We start from the raw sequence: 12838 nt of genomic DNA, 5'->3' as shown, positions 1-12838 counted from the left end.
GAAGATCAGGTCATACCAGGAGCCTCTTCTTGCAGTCAAAAGTTGACTGCAATGTGTGCATCTAGTATTAGTGTGAAATTCATTCAGTTTCTTACTAAATGTCTAACATAGATATCAAAAGCAATGTACAATCCAGAAAGATTCTGATCTTGTCTGTTCTTACCTAGTAAATTCACACCATTATAAATCTTTCTGTTAAAGGACATTGATTTAAATATACTATCTCTTTATGCTCATGTTTAAACTAGTAATAATAATAAATATGTTCTGCTGTACTCTAGTGAAGTCAAGAGCACACAGAAAAGTGTGAGGAAAATATCTGACAATATATTCTGTCTCTGTTTTATTTTCATTTCACCACATGTTACATTTTTATGCATTCATTTTCAGTTTTCTTCCTTGCTACTACGTTTCAGATTCTGTTGGGTTTAATGGGAATTGTCCTCAGGTTGAAATTTTGTAGGTTTTTTGTTAGTTTGTTTGTATTTTTGGTTTTTTTATGTCATTGCAGATAAAAGGAAAATACATTGCTGGAATAAGATAACCCATTTTAAAATTCAACATCAAGATCCAATAAATAATCTAAATGCTTGAAACAAAGAAACAAGCAATTCCTTCTCTCCAGTGTCCTATAGTTTCATTAAATTACATATTATTTATGTGTAAGAGATGAGGTTTTTTCCCTGGTGGATTAATTAGTACAAATGGCTGTTTTTGTAAACTATGAGATTTTTATTGTTATTTTAGACCAAGCAATGTCTCATTTAATGTAATATTTTTTACTGAGTAGAAGAATTTAATCAGGAGGATGTACAAAATATAAATATAAATAATACAGAATTTCAAAGGCTTTCAGAATTTTTTATGCTGTGTTGTATTTTGTACAGAAATTCATTGCTCTAAGTTAAGGAATGGCCTGGAAATACTGCAAAGTTCTTTCTTAATAGACTAGACACCCTGATATTAGTCCAAAGGTCTTTAGTCAGGTGTTAGTCTCCAAAGGTTTTTAGTCAGGTGTTAGTCAAAGTGTTAATCACCTACTAAATTAAATTAGGCATTATTTATGTTTCTTTATGTTGATAAATTACGTATTTCTATAAAATAAAGAGAAAGCATTCCGACATACTCTGTGTTTTTGGGATACTATTTATATAATTTTTTTTAACATAACTTGTCTAGCTTTAGCAGCTCAATTTGCTGAAGCCTTAGGTGGCAAGCTCTGAGCTTTCACCTAGATATGGTGAACTTTTACCCAGTTAAATAAAAGAAGGCAGTAGAGATTGTTCAAGACTGAAGATAAGAGAAGTACAATCACCAGAGGAACCTGCAGCCCAGAGATAAGGAAAGAAATTGCTCACCTGGGAAGGGACCCAATGAATAACAGGAATACACCAGACCCTAATACATCTATTGACACAAATTTTGTTGGGGTGTGGAGATTCTTAGATCATAAGAGTATGACTGCCTGGGGATTTCATCATTCAAGGTCCTTCTTCAGACACACACAGCTTGAGCTGAAATGTTATTAATAAAAGGTATTTTTATAGTGGAATACATATTTTTGTTTATTTATTCAGCAGAAACCTAGTCCAGATCTGTTATGGTGGCTGTCATGCATAGTTTCTATAACACATAAAAAAGGAGTAAAATAATCCAGAATACTGCTCATTAAAAGAAGACCAATATGGTTTTGGTCTAATTTGTCACATTTGATCTAGTTTTTTCACATAAACATTTTTGAGTTGTACATGTACAGCTTTCTAAAAATATGTAATTAGGTTTAATGTATTATCTAACATGCGTTATTTTCCTGTCTGAAATAGAAAGGAGACCGCTTGTTTTTTGATAAATGTGAACATGATAAATGTGCTATATATACCAGTATCTATAGAAAATTTAGTTCAGCATCTGTATGAAAATGTAGATCATTATACTCCAAAAAACAATATCCCTTTTCTAAAAGAACACATTTTCCCCTTTCCACTAGTCTCCTTTCAAAGTCAGAATTCAATCTGGTCACAGAAACCAATAAATGTGTATTAGTGAGACACTTCTCCTGAGCAATGGCTTTCCTCCATTGCCTTTTTCTTTATTTTTACAGTAGGATGTTTCCCTCCAGGCTTCAGAAAACAGGAATGCTATTTCATTTTTTATAAGTGACTTCCTCTCCTATACTCAGTATTTTTGGCATTACCTTATGCCTTTGATATAATTTTAACCTCTGTAAACTCAGCAATATGAAATTTCTTTCAAAACAAAAGAATAAAATAAAGACAGTTCTGAGCTTGGTTTGATAGCTGACTTTTTTCTCTTGTTAAAGGAATTTCCATCAATTTGGTGAAATAATTTTGAATCCTTCAAACACTAAATGAATTAGAAATAAATGCTGGGAAATTTATTGGTGGAAATGAATCTATTTCTGACATTGACTTTCACCAGTTCTGAATTCAGAAATGGTTCATGGAATTCTCTGTGTCTCTGCTCATGGGGAGTTAGTATACAAACAGTTCCACTGATTTCAATGAGATTCCTTAGGCAAATAATGATGGAGCACAATGAATTATGTCGGTACTGCAAAATAAGAGGGACAGGATTTGTTCTTTAGGTTTGAGGCTAAAAGAAATAGTTTGAGCATAGTCACATGACATTGCACTGTTCTGGGTCACTCTGGATTACATATGGTGTCCGTGTATTCACACAAGAAGGTTCATTTTTATACACATACAGGTATATATGTACATGTGCACGTATTATTTTCTGGTTTTAAACATCTGAATTGTGTAAGATCTGTGTAGGAGTTTGCCAGGCTGATATTTTACAGAGTCACATGAAAATGGGACATTTCCTCAAATCCCAAGTGTTGGATTAGTCTGTCCGTGCTCCTGGAAAGCTGAGACCCTTGTGCCTGACCAGTCTGTCAGCATCCCATTGTGGGGACTCTACTGAATAGTGTGCTGGATCAGAGATTGATTTGACTGACTTATTCAGGGACAGATGCCAACAGAGAGATCTCCTCATGGGTCTCCACACCTTTACTCACCACAGGAGACTGCTAGCAACCTTGAAGGATTTGCTCTAAAAGTTTGCAGAATAACATTCTTTAATAATAATATCAAGACAAGTTAAGGTTTGAGGATTGCCACTGATAGTATCTGACTCCAAAATGCATTCAAAGCAATGCACAAGACAAGCCCTAATCCCTAACAAAAATTACCTAAAGATAATCGTTCAGGGCCTGTAGAGTGTGGTTCTTATTCAATAGGTGTCCCTATGGAAGAGAAGACACATTCAGCCTTACAACAGTTCCAAGAAGTTACCATGGAGTCTTTCCTAAATTCTCACCATTCTTAACTTACTTTTATAGTATTTCTTTGCATTTAGGTAGAGAGTGAATGATTCTAGTCATACATTATAGCAGGCCCAGGGGCTGCAAGGCCTCCTTGGAGGTCAGAAGCCTGAGCTAGGAAAAGCCAAGTCATCATGACTGGACCTTAGAAGCCCCTCTCTTCTGCCTTTCGGACCCCGCTTATCTCTCTGTAAGCCTATAGGTCACTTTCCCCTGACCCTTACTATTGGACAATTTCCAATTAGGGGTTTATATACCCTACACTGTAGGGTATATAAACCCCTAATTCTGCCTAATTCTTCGGCAGAAGAGCTGTCACTGACAACCTTCGTGGAAGACCCTAATAAAGAATCCTGCGGAATTCCGCCGCTGTGCTGAGCCTACCTGAGCTATCTTGGCCACAGCACCCTACCAGGCATCGCCTGGTTGGAAATTCCCGCGATAATACATCTTATTCAGCAAGCAGTAGTCATACTTTGGAGGTAGGTAATGTCAGTATTATATCTGAGATAATCTTGGGATAGGGATACACATCAGTCCAAGGAAAGAGATTTTACCACAACTCCTGATTCAAAAGAAGGCCATCTTCCTTTATCTCTCTTATTTGTCAACTGCTGCAAGGTTTATCAGCTAAAAAGTACCACCAGATTCCTCTTGGAGTTCAACTTTTAATCCGTCTCATATTGTATTCTTTGTTGGGGATGCTGGGCATGCTGACCACATTCCATCCAGGAAGCAGCAAACATATTCCCCCCAGTAATTTTCATGTGGATATAACTGTGTCTATAACTTTCCACTTTAACTGTGTCCCCAGTCATTTTTCCACACATAGCACGACACAAAAGACATGGCCTGGGATGGAGTGAAAGGATAGAGAGATGCCTATACAAGAAGAGTGGAATAGTTTTGGAAGATTGGGAAGTCAAACCAAATCAATTTTATCTGCACTACCTATTGGAGGTATTTTTTTATACATTCTGTCATTTGAACTATGTTATTTACTGGTTTCTACAGTTGTGGATCAAAACTGTATCAGACAATGTTTTAACAAGCTGTATGGAGAATCAATAGTTCAGTGACGCAGTGTGCTTTTAGCCTGGTTTATTTAGCAATATGGATATGTCATTTATTTGTAATTCATCCAATTTTGTGTGTTGTCCCAGTTTCAGCCAAGGACAGGGTTGCCTTTTTGCAATAGCGGGAGGGGGCAGGGAGAAGGGGGTGAAGCCAGGACCCAGATGTTATTTGATTTCACTTCATTTTGTTGCTGGTGAGGGAGAGGGGGTATCACATTGAGGTTGGGTTCCTGAGCATTTTACATGTAAATTATCCTCTCTTTTGTGCACTTTTGTTATTAATATTGTTGCTGATACTCTTTCTTATCTCATTCTTCTTTTAACCCATGACCTCTGCCTATTGTGCCTCCAAATCTCCTCTGTGGCCATCCATGGGAGAAACAGGTGGATTAGAGGGAGCGTGAGTGGAAGATGAAGGAAGGGGAGCAAGCCAGCAGCAGTGCGGTTTGGGGAGTCCCAGTGAGAGAGCTATACTAGGGAGTATCATTACTAAACCAGAACAAGCACACTGTGCTCTGTTACTCCCTGCAGGCCAGTTTAGTATCAAGTGTACAGTTTAATTATTTCAAAGTAGAATCTTTTTATCATTCTGTCATTTATTCTTGATGTTGTTTTGAAAGCAAAGATCATTCTTGTAAATTTTTTGTGTACAAGTAAAATACATCAGTAACTGCCTCAAAAATAAGTGACACAAAATAGAACAAGTTTTTAAAAGAAATTTTTGAATTATTTTTTGCACTAAAGAAATCAGTGTACTTGAAAAGTAAAAGACCATAATTTTTTTATAAATATCTAACTGAATTATTTTCTTATCATTTGTTATTCTTCCAATCACTTGTGGAATACAATATCTATTTTATCACCTTAAAGGTTTATTTCTGAATAGCAGTCAAAACTGGTGAAACTTGCAGAGATAAAAAAAGCAAGCACAAAGGAACTCTAAGAGAAGTTACTTTTTTATCCTGTGAGTATTTTTATACTTAGATTTTACACAAAGGAACACCTATATATAAAAGTAAACAAGTATTGACTACAAGCAAGTTTGTTCCATCAGAATTCAACATAGGTAAGTTTTCTTCATGAAGACCACTTGTACAGGTTTTTTCTTGAGAGGAAAAACCTAATAGCAACCAGACACCCAGTTCATCTGTAAGAATGTGTGTTATACTAGAACTTAATGTAAAACTAGATAAGCACATTCATACATCTAAAGCCAGTATTTTCTACATATATACCTAAAACCCAGTATAAATGCCATTTTTCAGGATCTGATAGGCACTTAAGAAATTCCAGGAGATGTAATGCTGATGCATCAATCAGAGATGCATTTCTATTTTGTCAGTGATTTTTAATTTTTTTTTTTTCTTTAGTTTTTGGTTTTTGGGGTTTTTTTCTGCAGGAAAAGAACCATACAAATTGGTGAACAAGGCTTTTAGGATATCCAAGGTTTACAAACTCTGTCAATGACTAGTTACACTTGAATATAAAAGCAAAAAGAAACATAAAACTATTATGTCCTTCTGAGAAATGAATCTGAATAAGGTTCTTGTAATATATCTGTTGTAGTTTCATCAGCTTTTTACAGAGATGATGGATTTCTGTGTTAAGATATATGACAACCAATGTCAGTGTAGTCATTTGCTATCTGGAGAAGATCAGAAATTTTGTTATTGATCCAATGAGATTTTTTTATGTACCAGGCTCTTTAAAAGTCTGCAACATCTAAATCTATAGGCTGATTTTCAAAAGTATTCCCTTTAAAAGGTGTTGATCATCCACTTATTTTTTAATTATTAGTATTGTAAAATGAGAATTGCTCTCACTCTGCTCAGAAAGATACAAGCTTCTGATCCTTGAGATTTATATATTTACAGTTACTAAAGAGAGAAGTACTGAATAATCTCTGAACAATGATAAAGGTACAAACTTTTTTTAAAACAAATTTTTTGGATTCCCCTCTTCCTGGCAGTTCAGTTCAACGTGTTATAGTGCTTATAATTTTCATCAAGACCACTATCCCTTATTCCATGGACTGTGTGCACATTAATAAACAAAATATAGGTTTTAGCTCAAAAAATCTTATTCTGTAAATGTCAGAAATTGACAATCAATGACCTGTAGTGTCCAGGCAGCTGCTCATGGTTTGTTTTTGTATTTGTGTGTGTGAGTTTGCTGTGTTTGTTTGGTTTGGGATTGTTTCATTAGGTTTCTTTTGGGGGGTTTTGTATTTGTTTTTAAAGTAGTGGTTACTTCTTTCTAGGCTAAAGCAAAATGTTTATTTGGTTGCTTAATTTTTTTTTTTTTGGTTGTAGTTTTTTAAAAAAAGTACAAAATAACATACAAACAAAACAAACCTAATCCCCCAGAAATATTCTGCAGAAAAGGAAAAGAATAATACATTTTAGCCACACTTATAACTAGAAGGGGTTATCACAGGTGGTTGTGAGCACATTTACACTAGCTAAATCCTAAAAACATCTCACCATTGGGCTTCAAAAATTGACTGTGAGGAATATTTTGTAGACAGAGACCTGGAGCCAATCTAGTCTGAAACTGACTTTTGGAATAAATACTTTCTTCACTTCCTTTGAAAACAAAAAACAAAACACAAAACAATGAATTCTCATTGTCATAAAATTATATGATATAACTTTTTTTAAAACTTATTTTTCAAATTAAAATTAATACAATATGTCTGTAATATCCCCACAGATTTTTTTTTCTCTCTCTTAAGGAGTATTCACAGCTGCCACCTTGCATGGAAATAGCATAACAGACTACAGGCTGGAAAGGAGAACCTGGATAAAGAGAAGGATGGAGAAAAAGATTTGAATCTGAATGTGATACTGAGAAGACTCTAAGAATAAAACTATATGTTAAAGCCAGGATCTGTAAAGATGTGATTCTCCTTGACAAATGCAACTCAAAATATAAGGGACTAAGCAGCCAAACAGGTCTTTTATATTATGTTAGTGTAAATTAGGAATTGATTTTCTTTCACTTGTCTTTTCAAAGCATTTCTAACTATGTTGTCTTTATGACCTGCTGTAAATAAACACCTTATTTGCATTTTACTATAACCTTTTAAGTTAAAGGTATTTTAAAAAAACTACCTAAGGTATGCTTAGCAAAATTGCACAGATCCAAATAACTAGGTCACTGCAGCATTTGTACACAGAGCCCAACACTCCTACCAATTTCCACAAGGAGACCACAGGGTAACAAGTTATACATCTACTAAAGCTTCATAAATCAATTTGAGAGCTAATGTTACAGAGGTCAGCAGAGAAAGTATCTTCAGTGATCAGCGATAACCAGAAAAAAATCACTCACAAGACTGTGAGTTACTGAGGAATATTACTAAAACAAAGCATTACAAAGGAAAATGTAAGAAATAGAGCATAGTCTTTTGATAATGCTCCAAAATATCAAATGGTTTCTGTTTTAAGGGTCCAAACCAGAACCCTTCATAAAATTGTCATTTCTATTGAAACTGTTAGATAACACAATTGATAATCATGAAAGAGGAAAAAAGATAGATGTATCAAAATACATAAATCCCAATCTATGACAAATAGTATAAGTATGCAGTCAGTTCCTGGGCGTTGTACAGACCAAACATATAGTGCTATGTAGGCTGTCACTGAGCAGCAGAGGTGATGATTGTTGATAGCTGTAGTCTTTGCTACAGCACATTTTATCAGGTTAAATCCTGAGAAATGAGGAAGGACAATTGACCATGATTTGATGAGGGCTTTTTGGACCAGAGGATAGGGACAGATGGGTGAAAAAATACAGTAATCAGGGAATCTGCTACAGACAAACAAACCAGAGAAGAAAAGGAAATTTGTATGCAAAATGGTGGAAGCAATACTTTCAAACTATAGAAATGCAGTGGGAAATAAAAAGATTTTCCAACCATTTTTTGTCTTTATAATTCAGCAGCTCAAAACCTTTATAGATATATATATATAATTATCTTGTTCCAGTTAAATAAAATATATATTTAAATGTGAAAAATCACTGATTTTTTTTTCACACATTCTCATCTTGAAGGAATTATGAGAGTGTTACCCCAGGCTTTTGACTCTTTTTGCTTGTTTGTTTGCTTTTTCACCTGGGGTTTTGTTGTTTGCTTGTTTGTCTGCTTTTATTCCATAGCTTTTAAATATCTTAATCTTAAAGCTAAGTGCTTTAGCATGCAACCTTTTTAGAGGTAAACAGTGGGAAGTACAGATCTTACTCTTGAATTTCCAGGATCTGTGGACTACCAGAGGGGAGTTTTAAAGGAAAAGTTTCATTATGAAATAACATATATGTATCTAGCATCTTCCTAGAGTCCTTGATATCCAGGAAACAGAAGGCTTTTAAAGTTCATTTAGTGTGTTTTGCTCTCAGCTGGATGAGAAATGCTTTAATTCATTTCCTTTCTAGAGCTGAGCCAATCTGAATAGTTTATGGGATCTTAAATTCAATATTTATCTCCCTGTGATCCTCGGGAGAATTTGAGAAAGAGCAAAAATTTGCAACAAATTATTTTGATACTTTCATTTTTCCCTTAACTATAGCTGTCTTTCCTAAAGATTGGCCTTGAAAACCAAATACAATCCAAGTCAACCAAGTATATCATCAGAAGTGGAACGTGTCTGAATTAATATGTGAATTGATATTCTTGTTGACTATGGTTTTAAATTTTTTTTTTCTTGGAAACAGATACTCATTACAGTATTTCTTCCATGATACCTCTTACAGGAAAGGTATTTGTTAGATTTATGAGACACTCCTGAAAATTCATGCACGTATTCAAAAGAACAGAAGGCCATCATATTTGAGTTCTATGCAAATAAGAGATGAAGTAAATGGTCATACTTCTATGAAGGTATGAGCCAGATTCTGCAGGGGATTGACTGTTCTAAGCAGCTGTATCTGAAAGCTTTACTAGATAGGTCTTTAGAATCTGTTATGGGTTTACATGCCAAAAGTTTGGTAGCAAGGAAACTTCAGGAGTGACTTCTATGAAAAGAAACTACTAGGAGCTGCCCCTATGTCAGGGAGAATCAGCTCAAGCTGTCTCAAAGACGGACCCACACCTGGCAAAGCCGATCCCATTCTCTATGTCAGTCGTACCTCTGTGATATCATATTTTAAAGAGATGGTAAAAATGCTGTGCAGCAGATTTGAGAGAGGATTGAGAACTATGAGAGAAACAACGGTTCAGGCACCAAGATCAAATAAGGAGAAGGAGGAGGTGCTTCAGGCATTGCAACAAAATTCCCCCACAGTTCATGAAGAAGACTGAGGTGATGCATGGTGTCCCCCTGAAGCCTACAAAGGACCACAATGAAACAGATATCCACCTGCAGTCTGTGGAGGAACCTACAGTGGACCATGTCAACCATGAATGAAGCTGCAGCTCATGGAGACCCCACACAGGAACAGGTTATTAACAGGAGACAAGGCTTATGGAGAGAAGCCCAAATTATTGTGGGTTTTCTGAAAGAAGCTGTGGGATCCGTAGTGGAGCAGTCTGTATCTGAAGGTCTCTTAACTCTACCACATAGAAGAAGCCCGCATTGCAGCCTGTGGGAAGGGACGTTAGAACAGTTTGGGAAGGACTGTATCCCACTGGAGGGACCTCACACTGTGGCAGGGTATCAGAGGAAAAAATACATATGAAGCCTTATGAATTGACTCCAATCCACTTTTTCCAGGCCCCTGAGATATGTGATGGGAGGAGATAGAGAAGTCGAGAAGAAAGTTAAATCTGGAAAGAAGTGATCTGGGAGGTGTTTTTAGATTTGTTTTTAATAACTAGAAATAAATTTGACTAAATTGAATCCAATCTCTTTTGCCCATTTACCTAGGTGAGTGAATTATCTTCCTTATTTCAAACCATGACCTTTCTCATTTTTGTCTCAATTTTGTCTCTCTGTTCCTTTGAGGACAAGGAGTGATAGAGTGGCTTGGTGGGCACGTGGTGGCCAGCCAAGGTCAGCCCATCACAGAACCACAAATATTTTCAATACTTAGAATGCTACTGCACACACATACGCCTGCACACACACTGCTGTCAGGAGCCTTCTCACTTGCTGAGGAACACGCATTTTCCTTCTAAAAGGACAGAATCAAAGTAGTATGGCCTTAAATTAATGGAGATCTTCATGAGATAATCCTTAGTTTCTATAAATTTGTGTTCATTCCATGTAATCCAATTTTCAGTGCCAGAAAAACTTAAAATTATGTGCCTTGCACAATCATTTGATAAGAAGGATCAAGGTAAGCTTTTTTCAGAAGCACATGCATCAGTGTTCAGAATGTGCTTTATATTGACACATGAGTATAGATTTAGATGATTCCACTTTCAAACAGAAGTTTCAATTGTATACTGAATCATTTCATATAACTAATTCAATATTAAAATTACAATAAAATACATAAATGTTTTAATAATAGTTACCTGTTACATCTTGAACCAATTTGATTTAAAACAACAGTGTCTGAATAATAGAACTCATTTTAGAAATGTCTGTAATAGGAAATTAGTCAGGTTCCTTAAAAAAAATCCCAAAGTACAAATATTAGAGGTTTTTGCATACATTGTCCCTCTCTTTCTAAACTGAGGTTTTGAATAGCTTATGCAGATAGAACAAACACTAAAAGAGCTCTATTTTGCTGGATTTAAGTATAGGATTGCTCTAATATTGCTACCAATTTCAATGCTACTCAACAGCCTACAGGAGATCTGCATTTTGATACAAATAGTGTTATCTCAGTCATTAGAGGTTTTAGGGTGTATGCTAGGGATTAATATTTATATCTGCCTAGAGAAGTGGAAATTAATCTCACAGTGTATTTTAAGACTTGTTTTCACTCCTTATTGGAAGGGAAAAAAAGAGATATAATAGAGTTCTGAAACACAGATAAGATGCCTGGAACACTAAGCATCACTGAATTTTGCATGTCTGTAAGGTTAAGTTTCTGCTCTAAAGCAGATAGGTCAAAAACATCTGAGAGTTTTGATTTCTTTTTCTTTCATCAGAATTCTTTTTCAGAACTGAGAGCTAGGTTTCCAAACTATTCCATTCTTCTGAAAAGAAAAATTGCCAATTCTCATCTACCACTGCACCATCATTTCTCCCAGATCACTTCATAGCTCCCTAGTGAACCAAGGAAGATGTGTTGCAAGCATTGTCATACCATGAACCTTGCAAGAATTTTACATTAAGTTAATAGTAAGAGAGATAGTATTGATTATGGTCCCTCTACCTTCTATCTCTGTAGAAAAGTATCTCAGACAAAGCACCGAAGAATCAGTGTTAACAGGGTTATGCAACCATGAATCAGGACAAGGCAATGATAAGAAAGTTAAGAGATAGAATCAATCTATTAATCAATCTCAGGTTTCTGTGGATTTTAAATTCAGTACCACAACCCCATTTCACCTCTTCCTTTAGAATGATTCTTCGAAAGGTAACATGACTTAGGAATATGGCATTTTCTTTTGAACAATAAAGTCAAAATATTTCTTTCATATAAACTTTAAAAGATTATATAAAAAAAAAGAAATATAGATATGAAACTTTTTTTTTTTTGCTAATTAAGTCAGGTACCTACATTTAAAACTCAGAGCAGTGAAGAAAATTCATAGTAAAGAAGAGGCTCAGACCAGAAAGAAAAATCCCTCCAAAACTGGGCAAAACACAAATGTGGTTTCAACGGTTTTTCCCTGGATAATAAAAGGTTAGAATCACCTCCGTATATTTTAGACACCCCAAAAATAGATAATCTTTAGCATAACTGTAACCTAATTTTTTTCCCTCAATATGTAAGAAAAGTAAACGAACTCTACAAGGAAATGTGACATACTGAACACCTATGACCACAATGATCATGAAAAAAATTGCAAAGATTTTCAAACTGCAAAAATTTGAATAAAAGTACCACTTATTTGCTTTTATGAAGAGTAAATTATTGAGCTTTTGGGCATGTGGAGTGTTTGAGCCACCAGGTGGGAATTTGTCCCTTAACCAAGACAACCCAGCACATCTTGCTTATATTTTGAGCCAATTGTAGTCTAAAAGGAGCATTAGCTTCTTGGACTGCCTCTGATAGGCCTGGGGATGAACTTTAAAAAGTTTATCTATTTCTGTCTGTGTAAGTTTGCCCTTAAAATGGAAGTGCAAAGCAACCTTTTCCATGGCAACTGCAGCAACAAAGTTTAATTCATGATTTATATGTTCATATAATATACTGCCCATGACAACTTGACGTCAGAATTATCACTTTCAGCCTCCTCCCCTTTTCTTTCCAGCTCATTGAAGAAATGCTGACTCACTGACTTTCTGTGACAGAGATTACTTGTATTTCAATGAGTTCAGAAATCTGCTTGCTGTGACTGATTGGTTGACTGTGTGTG

The 12838-nt window shown here is 35.4% G+C and overlaps 1 long non-coding RNA gene across 1 annotated transcript; it reads left to right on the top strand.

The window, feature by feature from the left end:
* The first annotated feature begins 3351 nt into the window (after window positions 1-3351).
* LOC135295434 (uncharacterized) lies at window positions 3352-4801 on the top strand. The gene is made up of 3 exons (XR_010357528.1): window positions 3352-3536; window positions 3654-3828; window positions 4161-4801. It is a non-coding gene; the product is annotated as an uncharacterized LOC135295434 (long non-coding RNA).
* Window positions 4802-12838: the final 8037 nt, after the last annotated feature.

This window comes from Passer domesticus, chromosome 2, assembly GCF_036417665.1.
Source record: "Passer domesticus isolate bPasDom1 chromosome 2, bPasDom1.hap1, whole genome shotgun sequence".
NCBI classification, from domain to species: domain Eukaryota; kingdom Metazoa; phylum Chordata; class Aves; order Passeriformes; family Passeridae; genus Passer; species Passer domesticus.
This window is presented reverse-complemented; position numbering and strand designations above follow the sequence as displayed.